The sequence below is a fragment of the Zonotrichia albicollis genome, chromosome 12 (genome assembly GCF_047830755.1).
Source record: "Zonotrichia albicollis isolate bZonAlb1 chromosome 12, bZonAlb1.hap1, whole genome shotgun sequence".
Lineage (NCBI taxonomy): Eukaryota > Metazoa > Chordata > Aves > Passeriformes > Passerellidae > Zonotrichia > Zonotrichia albicollis.
In genome coordinates this window covers 17,562,700-17,577,419 of record NC_133830.1, presented here as the reverse complement: position 1 = coordinate 17,577,419, position 14,720 = coordinate 17,562,700, and the positions used below count along the sequence as shown (strand labels likewise).

The 14,720-nt window shown below is 42.5% G+C and overlaps 1 protein-coding gene across 15 annotated transcripts in view; it reads right to left on the bottom strand.

Annotated features, from left to right (window-relative positions):
- The window catches only part of ATP2B2 (ATPase plasma membrane Ca2+ transporting 2), a 404,406-nt gene that overhangs the window by 218,737 nt on the left and 170,949 nt on the right, over positions 1-14,720 (bottom strand). The window contains exon 1 of one of the 15 annotated variants that reach the window (XM_074550113.1): positions 14,445-14,467. The exons of the other annotated variants lie outside the window; for them this stretch is intronic. The gene's annotated coding sequence lies outside the window, so the exon portion shown is untranslated. Of the gene's footprint in view, positions 1-14,444; positions 14,468-14,720 lie in introns of those variants that run through there. 15 annotated transcript variants of the gene reach the window in all.

Here is a 14,720-nt window from a genome sequence, read left to right as displayed (position 1 = left end):
ACCACAGATAAAAACACAAAAGAAACAGAACTGCTATTGAAATGTTCTGAATGCTCCTCTCATGAGTTGAAAGACAATAATGTGATTGGCAACAGAAAAACCCTGGATGGAGCTTCAGCAAGTTAATTTAAGCCAAACAGCTCCTTAACTTTGGTTTCAATGGACAAGACTGCTTAGCTGCAATTTGGAGCACTCTGTTATCTTGTTTAGATTTTCCAGACTGATTTACCCATCCTTAAAGAATATTTGTCTAATCAGCCTTTAACCCTTCAGTGAGAATATTCCTGATATGAGGTAATGAAAAATTATACAATAAAAAAAAATATAATACAATATCAGAACCCCAACCAAACCCTCTGCATCACCTGCTCCTTCCCCCCTCTCATGGCATTCAGAAGCACCAAGTGTTTTCAGCTCATGCTGAAGCAGAATAAATAAAATTATTTTTAAAAAACAAAAACAAAACAACCCCAAAATCCCCATCACTGCTCATCAAGCCTAAACAAAGGAAGAAAATTGCTGAGCAGCAGCTGTCACCAAGTAGGAACTGAGAGAAGAAACCACCAAGACATTTTAAAGTCTCCTTCTTTAAGAAAATCCCTCTCGTCTCTCAAAGCTGATTTTTCAGCCATTTAAACTCCAAAAAACTGCCTGACAATTTATCACTATATTTTCCTTGCCTGGGGGGGTCTGTCAAAGGTTTGCATCACAAAAATCTTTCCAAGCTGCCTCAAAAGCCCCCCCTGCCCAAGCAGAGCCTTGCTGCATCCAGAGGGAGTCACAAAACCACACCTGGGCCTGGCGCTCCTCCCCAGGCCCTAAAACAACTTCTGAAGCCAATCTGGGACAAATTCTGCTGTTTACAACCTCATTCCTGTCTATTAAAAAAAAAAAAAGGCATAACAATGGTGCCTGGTGGGTTCCCAGCACTTTGCTGAACAAGCTTTTGCTTAATAATTCATTCAGTTTTAGCTGGTTAATGTTTGAATCAGCTTCCAATAAAACACACCTCAAGGCTGGTCAGGTAATTCAGAAAGCATTCCTTAAAAAGATCCCCAAAGCTTTTAGACCTATTTATAAATATAAATATGAATACACACACTGTCAAGAAATGTTTTGGGAATGTTAAGAGTGCAAAACTCCTTGCTCAAAGTTGGCCAAGCAGCGTTATTCAATATTTTGTTATAAATTACCTGTGCCCAAACCATCATAAGGTGTTGGCTACACTTGTCCATGCTTCTCATTTCAAAAATATCTGCATAAATAAATATATAGTTCTTAAAAATATATTAAAATTAGCTTTATAGGATTCCCAGTTCTGTGTCCAACATACATTCTGGGTTTTCCCTTTTCTCTGTTGTCTACTGGCCATACAAAACTTGGATTAACTTGGATTTTGACAACTGTCCCATATTTTAAAATTCAATTTCTAGTTAAATCTTCATAAGCATGAGAAAGAGCCTTTTTGAAAGGAAAATAAAGAGGAAAGTAAAACATGAGATGAAATGTGACACTGGAAGAATGTGTATTACCACTTTGCTTGAACTCCTAAATACTGAGTTACCTGAAGCAGAACATAAATAAAATCAAGATCAAAGAAAATAAAAATATTCACTTGCTACTTCTGTAATAAACTATATACTTAAAGGCTGTAGTCTGAATTTGCATGAAATGAAATGGAGAATGGTCCAAAAGTCCATTTTTATTTGCCTAGTTGGTTTTCTACAGGTTTTTTTCCATAGCTGAAATGCAAGTGGTAGTGATAATTTTTTTTGTCCAGAAAATATTGTTGAAAAGAAATAACTTTAAAGAGGTATCTGATAGCCAGCTCATGTATGTTTTAAAAAAAATTAGCTTTTTTTTTTTGTCTTTAGTAGAAATATAATATATATCCAAATATTCAGAAAAGGGTTAAAGCCAAGAGCAAACACATGAAAATACTTGGGTGGATTTCAAATTCTGCGTGGAGCTTTGAAAGATCTTTACGTGCAGAGAAGTGATATCTCCAGATCATATCCAGATTATTTCTCACTGTTGACTTCACCCAAAAAATAAAGTTTCAATCAACTGCTTTAAAGGGAAAAGTGAGCATAAGGAGTCCTTCAGCACCTGAAAAAATGTTCAACAGAACAGAAATTCCTAAGAATTCCCGGTCCATCTCCATTTATTCCCTGGGCAACAAACACTTCATTCCCGCTGGGAATGAGTCTGCTGGTTCTGTGTTTGATCCCATCTTTGCTGGGGGCTTGGCCCCACAAGACCCAGCCCCTTCCTATTCCCTGCCACCCATTTACAGGCAGGATTTATTTCATGTGCAGGCTCTGCATGTCACACACAAACTCCTCAAAGCCAGCAGAGTATCAGGGATGCTAACAACATTCAATATCAATACTCAGTATCAGTATTCAATAACAATACTCAATAAAATATTCAATAACAATACTCAATAACAATGTTCAATAACAATACTGGGTAACAATATTCAATAACAACATTCAATATCAGCATTTAATGAGAATATTCAAAAACAACCCTCAATAACAATATTCAAACAGGCCCAGCCACTCCAAACCAAGGCACTGCACAAATTTTTATCATTACCATGGAAAAGCTGCAAAGAAAGTCCATGAACAGTGGAGGACATGACAAAAGGTTTTTAGGAAACTCATGCAATGAACTCCAGCTCTGCTGGTTCTCTTTAGTTTACAAATAAACCTTTAAGTTATTTCCCTCTCTCTCCATCATCCAGTTTCTCTAACAAGGATTTTTTTATAGATAACCTGCAAATCTGTCACTCAGAATTATCTTGGCTATTTTTGTACACATCTATGTCCAATGCCTCATTTAGTGTAGCTGCACTACAAAGATAACTGAGGTTAAATAAAAACAATTTAGGTTAAAACTCTGGAAAACAAATAGATTGAAAAAAACATGACATAACAAACAGTTAGTAAATGGTACATGAAAATAAAAGGGCGAAATGCTTTAGATAGACCTAATTAAAAATTCATATAAAATAAGCAATTCTAATAAATTCAGGTTTGGGAGTTCTTTCTTTAACCTCTGATTAATTTACTGGTCATGATCCTAATTACAATGTAGGGCACTGCCAAGTGCTGCCAATGATATCTATTCCTTTGTAGCACAAATGACTGCTCAAAAGCTGAGGTAAGATGTCTCAGAATGAATGAAGCTTTTGGGGAGGCCACAGGGTTAATGGGATCACTTAAGAAAAATATTCTGACTCAGCTTATCATTAGGATTTCCACTTTTGCTCAGCTTTGGGAACATTTTCTCCAGAACAGGATAGAACTGTTTAGGTTGGAAAAGCCCTGGGAGAGCACTGAATCCAAGAGTTATCACCACCCAAACATGTCCCTGAGTGCCACAACTAGATGCTCTGTGAAAATGACCAGGAATGGTGACTCCACCATTTCCCTGGGCAGCTGTCCCAAGGCCTGACCACTCTTTTAGAGATTTTTTTTTTCCAATTCCCCAGTCTAAACCTCCCCTGGCCCAGCCCGAGGCTGTTCCCTTTGCTCCTGTCCCTGTTCCTGGGTATGCACAGCCCGCCCCCGGCTGTCCCCTCCTGTCAGGAGCTGTGCAGAGCCACAAGGTCCCCCTGAGCCTCCTTTTCTCCAGGCTCAGCCCCTTCCCAGCTCCATTCCCTGCCCTGGGCCCCTCCAGCCCCTCCAGGTCCCTCTTGTGAGGGGCCCCAAAGTGACCCCAGGGTTTGGGGTGGTGTCCCCCCATTGCCCAGCTCAGGGGACAATCCCTGCCCTGCTCCTGTGGCCTCACCATTGCTGACCCAGCCCAGGTGCCCTTGGCCTCCAGCACATCTGGGCACACCTGGGCACCCCTGGGCTCATGTTCCCAGCACCCCCAGGGTCTCTCCCACCTTTCCAGCTCCTCATGCCCAGCCTGGAGCTGCAGGGATTGTTGTGACCCCAGGGCAGGACCCCACACTTGGCCTCGCTGTCCCTCACCCTGCTGTCCCCATCCCTCTGCAGAGCCCTCAGCATCCCCCTGGACAGCAAGCAAGGAAAATTGAACAAGGTCTACGCTGAAAATTTCCCTCCAGAACAGCCTGCTGATGCCAGTGAGAGCACAGGAGGCACAGAGCTCCCAGCATGGCCACAATCCCAGCCTGACACTGATCCTGGCATTCCCTCCTGCTGCCTTTGACCCCCCCGATCCCAATAAAGGCATCAGGCAGCACCATCCTCACCCGTGGCTTTATCAGAATTCCTGCAGGAACCTCATCAAGCCCCCAAAAAACACAGGTAAAAATATTCTTTGCACAACTCTGGCCAGCTGTTCTGCAGCATCATGCCAGGCCACTTCCCCTTGATTAGAAACATTTGCTCAAATGAGGTTATTTTGAGTTGCAAGTACATTACCTTGTGTCAGGGAATGATTCATGCATACAGATTTCAATAAAATAATTAACATTTTGTGCATAAGACAGTATTTAATGTTCTAGACCAAGATGTCAGTCTGAATCCTAGGCAGCACCACACTTTCCATGTCTGAATTATTCAAATATCAAATCCTTGTCATGCTGTAGAAAACAGCTGTTTGAGAAGAATCATTTTAAAATGATATTGAGAAGATATATTTAAATATATTTATATCATTTTTGAGAAGAATAATTTTTAAAATTATATTGAGAAGACATATTTAAATATATTTATATCATTTAAAAATTATTCTTCTCAATATTATTTTTAAATTATATTGAGAAGAATAATTTTTAAATGATATAAATATATTTTATATGTAGAATGGTGACTAAATCACTAAAGGTCAGACTATATTTTGTCTATCAAAGAAAAACAGGGATTTATCAGCCTTTTTTATTTGTAAGCAATGTTTAGAAGGTCTGAATGTGCAAAAATCTGTTCTTGCACCTAACAGTGGATGGATAGGATCTAATCATGTCCAGAACAACAGGTATGTTCATAAAGACTGGGATGCAGGACTTTGGTGGCAAGGGAACAATTGCAGCCCACAGGAGAAGAGTCAAAACATTGTTTTGACAATTTACATTAAATTGTGCTCTCACATTTCTTTCTCTGCCAGGAGAGGTGCTACTAAAAATTACCAAACTTTTCATGCCAAAGTTTTGCTTTGCAAGAATTATCAAAATCCAGTAAGAGCTATTTGCAGAAAATCCTTCTCATTTAATGTTCTTTACACATTTCCTATTGCAGCTGGCCTCTCCCACTGGCCCCAGCCTGAGGAGAACACAATTTGTCACCAGCACATAACCTGGGGACAAGTACTTGATTATTTGTGATATTTCCAAAATGCAGGACTGTTGGAACATTTCACTTGCAAAATAGCTTTGTGCAGCTCTTGAACCATTCCTTGCTGCATTCTCCTAAAGAAATTATCCCTCCTCTTATCTCACCATCCCTGCAAACTCACTCAGGACATCCTGAAAAGGCGGAGCAGCACTGCTCAGGAACCTCCCTCTACCCAGGGCTGCACATTCCACCAGGGAAATGGAATTTCCTCGGATTTCAACAGGACCTGCCTGCACCTAGAACCAACAGGAGCATTTTTGTCATTTGCTGCATGACAAAATTCCCAGCCAGGAGTTTTTATTTGTGATGGAAGATGGAACAAACAGCAGCAGCCTAAATTTCCTCACCTCATTCCTGGCTGCTTTGCTTTTTGAAGAGCAAACCCAGCCATTCCAGCATTCCCATTAATCTACAATCCCAAAGCTCTACTGCATTGCTGCTACACACAGTACATGCTCACATCAACCACTGGGAAAAGCTGTGTTCAACTATTCCCAGAAAAACTGAACTGTGGTAGGAAAAGTAGAATTTTTACCCGAATGAACCATTTTAATGATTTTTTTATGAAAATAAATCTTACCTGTAAGAGTTTTTTGGACCATTATATAAAACTTCATAAATAAGTGGCTCAATATTAAAACCAGAAAGAAGATGCAGATTTATTTCACTTCTCTTGTTTTGTCCCAAAGATCTACAATCTACAATCCCAAAGATCTACTGGATTGCTGCTACACACAGCAAATGCTCCCATCAACCACTGGGAAAAGCTGTGTTCAACTATTCCCAGAAAAATCTAACTGTGGTAGGAAAAGTAGAATTTTTTTACCCAAACTATCCATTTTAATAAATAAATCCTGAAATAAATCTTACCTGAAAGATTTTTTTAATATAAAATTTCATAAATAAATGGCTCAATATTAAAACCAGAAAAATTATGCAGATTTATTTCACTTCTCTTGTTTTGTCCTATCTTCAAAATATTAGATGAAAATCAGGTTCTTGGAAACTTTACATCTGATTTACTTAGAAATGAAGTATTTTTGGAAAGCCCTGTTAAGAATTTTCAGCCCCTGAAGTCATTGGACAGGTCAGTGCTGCAAACTTCACATAGTGATTGAATGAACATGCAGAATGAACTGCATTTAAGCAATTTCTGGGAAATGGCTTTTGATTGTGGTTTGTAGACAGAACACAGGGTGGACTGAAATTATATTTCAGCTTTGAAACATCCTATGAAACATTTAACAAGAATTCTTCAACCTTATCACCAATTTTTTTCTTTAAAAAAAGGCTCTTCTTGCCTAATTAGATGATTGATGAAGCGCATTTCTAATCTCACAGTGACATATTTGGGGGGATTGAAATTCTCCCAGTTCTCAGAATTAGTTCTGCAGTAAACCAGCCCTTCCATCAGGAATTCCAACTGGAATTTGCTCACAATCCAGACCAGCTGGGCAACTCTTGAAGCACCACAGTTTCTGCATCAATTATCCCTAGGGAAATTTATAGATTTCTAATCATCTATTGCTTCCTTTTGAACGATGCAAAAGGGATTTATGGAAAGGATTTTTCAGGCACGCCATCAGCCAGAGAGCTTTAGAGACAAATATCGGGTTCTGCAAAATCATTTTTACACTACTTGGACACTCACAAATGCAATCCCTCCCTCCTGCCAACTCCCAGATTATTATGTAATATACCCAAGCTTTTACATTTATTCAGTATACACAACTGTGGTTCAATTTGGCACATTTTTGGTTTTTAAATATGAATAAGAATGCTTCAAAGAATAAAAATGGAGTTGGGAAATATTTATACAAGAAGCTGAGTATGGATTAAAATTGCTTGGCTTCAAAAGTAAAATTAGATGATGTTTAATTTAGTTTATTTATGAAGTTGTATTTGTTCAATTTAAATACGTAATCTCCTTTGAGAGAATTCAGCTTTGCAAAATGATAATCTGTTCCTATATTTCTATTAGTTGTGATTTATTCTGATTCATTCCTTTGTTCAAAAATGCTAATGAAAGCAGATGATGCCGAAGAAGATCCACAAGCAACAACCAATATATCCATCAGACTGAAAAGCAGGGAGAGAGAGGCGGCTCCACACAGTCAGGCAAAAATCCCAGACAAAAGATTTCCAGGGAGTCACTGGCTGTGGAGAAACCCAAGCACAGGCTCAACCAGCACCACCTGAATTCTCGAACCTCATCTCAAAATGTCCTGCAAAGGCACACAAGCAAATCCCCTCACTCGTCTGGGGAGCCATGGAAGAGAGATGAATGCTAAAATCAGCATTGTGATGGGGAGGCCCCAGGGAGGAAAAGAGTAGGATCTCCTCCCTCTTCCTTCCAGAGCTAAAACCAGCTTCATGGAGCCCTTATGGCCATCTCCACGGATGTTTGGTGCTCTGTGATTTAATGGAACGTTTGGTTCATTCCCTGCTCTGTTCAGTCCTCTGCAGGAATGAACTCCACAGCTCCCAAGCAGAAATCTTTATCTCAAGTAATCACAAGCATTCCTGTATTTGTTTTCTTACTGCTGTGGTGGAACTTGGGGGCTGTAAAAAAGCAGAGTCATGGGAGAGAAAGTCAAATCCATAGAAAATTTTGAATTAAGTAAGGCCTCGAGCTTTGAGGCTCTGCGTTCACTACAGAACAAACACAAAAGCCAGACCAAGATGGAAATGTGCTGCTGCTCCTGAGGGTAACTCCTGAATAGAAATATCTGGCAGCTGGGAGGAAAGTTCCTGGAGAACCAGCTGTGAGGTCAAACAAGAATTACTGAGGAAGGGAGTGGATCTGGTGTGTGGGAGGCAGCACAAAATTGGTATTGTTTTCAAGTGAACCACTGCAAGATTAACTTTGAATGGAATTAAACTCCACAGCAAACCAAAGAGCAAGAAGGATTTGAGAGCCACTGCTCTCTGCCTGGGTGCTTTGCGAGGTGCATACGTGCACATGTGTACATCCACACAGACACTGATTTCTGCTCCATGGGCAGGGATTCATCCCTTCCCCAGGACTCTTCCCAAGCCTCCCTGTGAATGCGCCCTCCTTGAGGAGCCTTTGCCCTCTGCAGGGTCAGTGGGAGCCCTTCCAGCCCTGCCTGCCCTCTCTGATCTGCTGCCACTGCCACAGCCCCAGGTCATGCTCTGCCCAGAGGCAGCAGGGCCAGCTCTCTGATGGGATAAATCCAGCACAGAGGCTTTCCAGAGGATCCCAGAGCCTAATCCTCTCTGATTCCCAATGCCCACAACAGCACTGAGCTCACCAGCACTGTCTCCCACTATAAAGTGCCTTCTTTAAAAGGAATATGCTTGGATGTTTCTACTTAATTTAATATTTGTTCTTTCACAGCATCCTAATTCAGGTTTAATTTAAATATTGCAATTATTCTTCTCTCAGGGTTTGGCAATTAAAGCTCAGAAAGCACTGCTGCTTACCTGATTGATACTGAAAACTTTAACATGTCCTTTATCTGCAGCTTTCATCTGCTCCAGATAAGGTAAAGGAGGGGAACAAAATTTCCTTAGAAGGAAGCTGGACCCAATTAAGAAATTGTATGTTAGTTTTCTAACAAAAAAAAAATACCCCAAAAATACTTTCCTAGCAATATTTTTCAAGATCCCCTCCTAATCCTAAAGCAGATATGTAAATGAGACTTGTATGTTAAGACCTCATGCACTCAATTTTAAGTCTTAAAAAGGTTCAAGAAAAAAAAACCCACTTCAGATGTCTCCCATTTTCCCTTTCATTCCTTTCCATCTTCAGTTCTGGTACCAGAATTATGTTTTCAGATTAAAACTTCCAAGTGTGTTTCTAAACTAGAAAAAGGAGGACAAGGGCAGGGACGAGGACGTTTAATTTATTATCTTTTCACATTAGAGTTACAGGGAACCTTAATGATATACCAAGCTATAAACCCTGTAGCTGGTGCTGTATTAATCATCTGTCTACATGAGAACTCAGATAAATATATAATCCTATTTCTGCATTGCAGATTTTATATGTGCCTTCCTCAGATTGCTGCTTCTTTTTTTTCATTATTTTGAAAACATTGCTGGAGGGGAGGATCCATCCCAAGGTAGGGAATGGCATCCTAGCTGTACTTGCTTCAGTTGAACAGCCATATTAAGATTTATAAGAAGATAACCAAAGCAATAGGCAGCAATTCAAGCTTTGCAGCAGAGAGTCCCTTTTTTTTTTTTTTTTTTTTAACAGTCTGAGCACAGTTTGTCTCCCTCGACACATTCTCCCTTCTCCAAGGTCAAGTCTGTTGCCAGCCACAGGCAGCAGCTGGCCCACCCAGGCTTCCCCAGCTCGGGGAAGAGCCAGGTCCCACCTGCATATCCAAACCAGTTCATTTCAGACAGGTCCCTATCCATGTCATCTCTTGTTCCTGAAAAAAAAATCTGTCTTCCCAAGAAGAAAAGATTTATTTCCATGCTTGACTTCAGCCCAGGCATGGAAATAAACTCAACCCCTCCACATTCTGTAATATTTAGGCATCACACAGGACAGACAGAGGTACCCAGTCCTATTTAAGATGAACCAAACAAGATTTAAAACCAAATAAACCAAAGATTCTGCAAACAGTGGTGCAAACTCACCCACACAGTGCCCTGGGAGTAACAGCTCCCCACAAACACTCAGGATAAAGCATCACCTCCAAACCTCTGTGCCCTGAAGGGGAATTCTTGGTGCTGCAGTGGAAATATAAGGGCAGTCCTTCCACATGCTTTTGGGCACCCCCTGAGCCTTTCCCCTCCATGGCAGGAGCTCTGTCCTGCCTGCTGCAGAGGGATGCAGGGTGGGCATGAGGGAGGCACCAAACGCTCAGGAAGAGCCATGGAACAAAGCTTGTCCCCAAGAAAGCTGGGAGCTGTCCTGCATTGGGATTTGGGCATCTCATCCCTCCTGTAATCCTCCTGCTCCCACAGTTTGTTTTCCTGGCATTTTCAGCCATCTTATTCAGCACTGCTGATTTAGCAGTGCCATTTTATCCTGCAGTTCTCTGCATAACAATCACCACGACAGCATCACAGAGACAACCAGTCCTACCATCATGCAAATGTCCTCCATGGGTACTGCAACAATTTGCATTGCATCTCAGGAGCTGTCTGCAATTCTTCTTGGAATTTCCCAGGTTAGCTCAACTGCTCATAAATAGGTATTGCTTCAAGCACTGGGGGGAAGGAGGATGACAATCTCATTGTGAAAAACACCATGAAATCATCATTTCATTGTAATTGCATTTCGCTGGTCCCTTAATATCAAACATCATTTGGAGGTATTTTTAGAACAACGTGCGAAATGTTCATTACAATGCAGGCCGAGGGAAGGGACATGGGAAGCCTGCAGTGCAAATTGAGCAGCTGTCCTCAGCCAGGACAACAGCTTCTTCTCCAGCTGACTTCCAGAGGACACAGATCAATGCTGCCTCCTGACAGTTGGGACTGCACTTTTCCCAAGGAGACTGGAAGGGTTTATCGGGAACGCTGTTCCCTTCTAATGACCTGTGTGACACGAGGTGTGCCACTGTGAAAGACAAGTCAGATTGGTGGCAGAGCATTTTATTGTGCTCCATCAGCACCCGGGGGGGCCAAGGTTAGTGAGATGCTGAGCACAACCATTGCAATGAGTTCATCCTGCCCCAAGACAAACAGTGCACGTGCCAAAGAGCCACCACCCCTCTGGGAAGTGTCCCTCAAGGCCCACTGAGGCACAGCAAGCTGCTGGAAAAAGAGTGGATGGCAGGAGTTGGGCTTGGGAGGCTGAGGCAGCCAGAGGAATGGGGATGGAGGTCCCCTCATGTCAGAGCCCAGGACATCCCTCTGGCTGCCCTGGAGGGCTCAAGACCTTGGCATGGAGTCAAAACCACCTGTGCCTTTGCTTTAGCCCATGGAAACAATTACCAACTTTATGTGAAAATTTACAAGCCACAAGAGTTTAAGCAGAATGATAGCTTGTCACAAGAAAAGCAGAATTTTAGGTTTTTAGAATGGGGGTTCAGAAGCCAAGATGAAGGATTGAAGCAGCCGCCTGATACCGACACTTCATAGACGTCGTATGATTATTCCTCTACATTTCTATCTACTGATGAGGATCTTGCTCTTCTAGTATATTAATTACAATCGACTTCCAATCCTTAGAATCTGGTTAAAACCCAGAGAAGAGTAATAAACATAATCCTATTCACAATGGCCCTGTCACTGACCCTAAGCATCCCCCTAACTGCACAAGGCACTGGGTGTGCCTTGTCCTTCCTCTTTCTTCTTCTTGGCCTCCATCTTCTGGGTGGTGGTGGCATTTTTGGATTGATTTAGAGTAGAAACTCACTGTCTAACATAGGTGATAGGTATTGGAAAATTATTGTAAATAAAGTACACGTTCTTAATATAAAAAATTATAACACCACTTCTGGGGCAGGCAGTGTGCCACAGACCAACCTGCTGGACAGATCTCAGAGATCAGAGAAAGAATGGAATGGATAAGAAAAAATAAACAACCTTGAAAACCACAGCCAAAGAGTCCTGACTCCTTCGTCAATCCCAGGGCTGGGAAAAAGAGATTTTTTTCTAAAGCCTTGGGGTCATCTTGACCACAGAGACTCTGAGACCCCCCACTCCAGTCCCAGGTGACAGATGGGTTCAGGGCAGAGTGCAGCAGACCCCAGGACCTGTGTGAGGCTGTGAAGGGGTTCCAGACTGTTCCACCCTCCTGCATGAACCTGCTCCTTGCTGGTTCCAGACCCACTGTGCTGGCTGCAGGTTTTGAGGATACCTGGACTAAAAACAGTGGGGTATGGAATTAGTGCTGAGGGATGAGACAGCACCACCTGAGCATGGCAGGCGTTCTGAGGTTTGGAAAACTGAGGGCCCCTTGAGCTCCAGATGGAGGACAAGGCTGAACAAAGAAGTGATCTCTGAGAAAACAAGGGTATCCAGGAGAAAAAAAGTGGAGATTGGGCAGAAGACCAAGGGGAGTTTGGAAAGAAAAGTAAAGGGTGATCCTGGAATTCTGAGATGCATGGAGACAAATAACTAGGACAGCTTGTGTGTGAGATCAAGCAGGGTAAAAGCCCAAAACTTGTTGGATCTTGGACAAACTCCATCACCCAATCCCAGCATGGGCTGTCATTCCCTGCCTCACCTGGGACAGCTGGTGGGAATTGTCATATGAGGCTTTAGCTGGGGGATGAAGAAGGAGGGATCCCAAATCCTGTTTAAAATGCTGTGTCTCACCCTCAACTCCGGCCCAAAGTCTGCACAGATTTATGCTGTGGAACACAATCCAAACCAAAGCACCAAAGATAACTTATCAGACTAAGACAGCTCTTGTCTAAGTAAAAATCTCCTCAGATGGAGTGTGTGTATGAGTGTCATTTTCCCCAAATGCCCAGCTAATTTCCAGAGGTCAGGAGCTGGAAGGTCAGTGAACTGGACAGGCCAGGACTACAGAAATAGCTCTTTGCCCAACATCCCACAGATAAGCATCTTCCCTATCCTGTTTCCTCATTCTGTGCGACAGATTTTTCAGCAAGATCCAAATCAGATTGGACTAAATCTCATTTTATTTTTAATTCATTTCATATGGTTTTATTTTTAACTCACTTTAATTGAAATGCAGCGAATGAAATTATCAATTGAAATTACTTCATCAGCTGTGAATCTTCATTCTTTAATATATAAAATAAGCTCTTAGTAAATCTGAATCACTGATTTTCCTGTTTCATCCTCAAACCCTGGGATGCTGATGCAATGCATTGGGCATCCAATATTGCAAATTCCACGCTCTCAACCATAAACGTATTCAGGATATTGACCAATTTTTTGGCATTTTTTAATAACACAGCACTTCAATTCTGGCCTAAATCTTGAAATTGCAGTTCCAGCTCTAATCCTCTCCTTCCAAGGGATTTCTTTTGATGCAATAGCCAAGTGTTTTATTAATGGCCTGGATGGAGGAACAGAGCACCCTGTGCAAGGGCACAGAGTGGGCAAAATGGGGAGGTGTGGCTGTGCCACCAGATGGATGAGCTGCCTCTCAGAGGCCGAGAGAGCAGAAGGCTCAGGGGGAACCTTATCAATGAACAGCTGATGGGAGAAAGTGAGGAAGATGGAGCCAGACTCTTCTCAATGGTCTCGAAAAGGCCAGGAGAGCAAAGGTAGAAAATTCCATTTAAAGGTCAAAAGCTGTGACGGTGGCCAAACACTGGCACAGCGAAGTTGGGAAGTCTCCATCCTTGGGGATCCTGAAACCCTGACTGGACATTGCCCTGCTATAGAAGACTCCACCTGGGGCAGGAGGGGTTGGGTTGGACCATCTCTACTTGCCAAGCTCAACTACTCTGTGCCTCTGAAATCAGCTTTCTGCAGCCATTTCACCTTCCCCGTGTGGGCAAAGGAGACAAAAGGTAAAAAATGCACAGACTCTTCCATTGGAATCCCAGTTTTACTGCTGGGCCTCTTCTAGCTTTTCCCATTAACTGTTTCTAGGATTCTCTGAGAGCCTGGTGCACAACCCTCAGATGCTTTAACTGTGCCATGAATATTTTAAAAACGAGGGAAAATAAGTTACCAGCAGGATGAACTTGTTCATACACAGCGTGGTAGAAAGGAAGTATTTTGTAACTTGGTTACCATTTCCCAACTCTGCCAACTCTGGTACCTAAGCAGGAATTCCACATCCCTTCTGAGGCCCCATGTTTCACCCATCTGCAGCGTTCAGAGGGAACACGTCCTGCCTTTCACAGAGCTGACGGCCTCTTAAATTTATTAAAATACGCCTCGTTCCCAACCCTTCTCTTATACATTGGTTCTTCAACTGCAAATCTCCAGATTTACCACAAAAGCCAAGGTTATTTATCAAAAATACAACAGTAAAACCATGCTTTTTAAACCTAAAACTTGAACCAAAAAGCCTAGAGCTCTTAAAATTGTACTGTAGGGTTACATTTCCTACAAAAGGGCACCGAACTTCCCAATGAAGATCACAATAAAATGCTACTTATCCTCTCTGTTGTTTTACAGGTGAAATTCAAGCCTATACATTTACATAACCTCCTCAATGCCCTTTACTTATTTCTGTTGGCACACCAAAAACCATCCAGCGTGAGGAGCACAACCTACCTAGAGAGAAGGACTCTTCTCTTATGCAACTGCTCCACTAAGGCTCGGTTACCTCGGAGCACCGGGGAGGGAGGGCTGGATCCCGGCGAGCATCCGAGCATCCCTGCTGGGATCGCTCCAGGGCGATCGGGGCTGAGCCTGCAGGGGCTGCAGGGGCTGCGGAGGCTCGGGAGAGATCCCGACACACGGAGGGAGCTCTGTCGGAGCGATGCCGGCACACACGGAGGGATGGAGCTCTACCGGAGCGATCCCGGCACACACGCACGGAGGGATGCT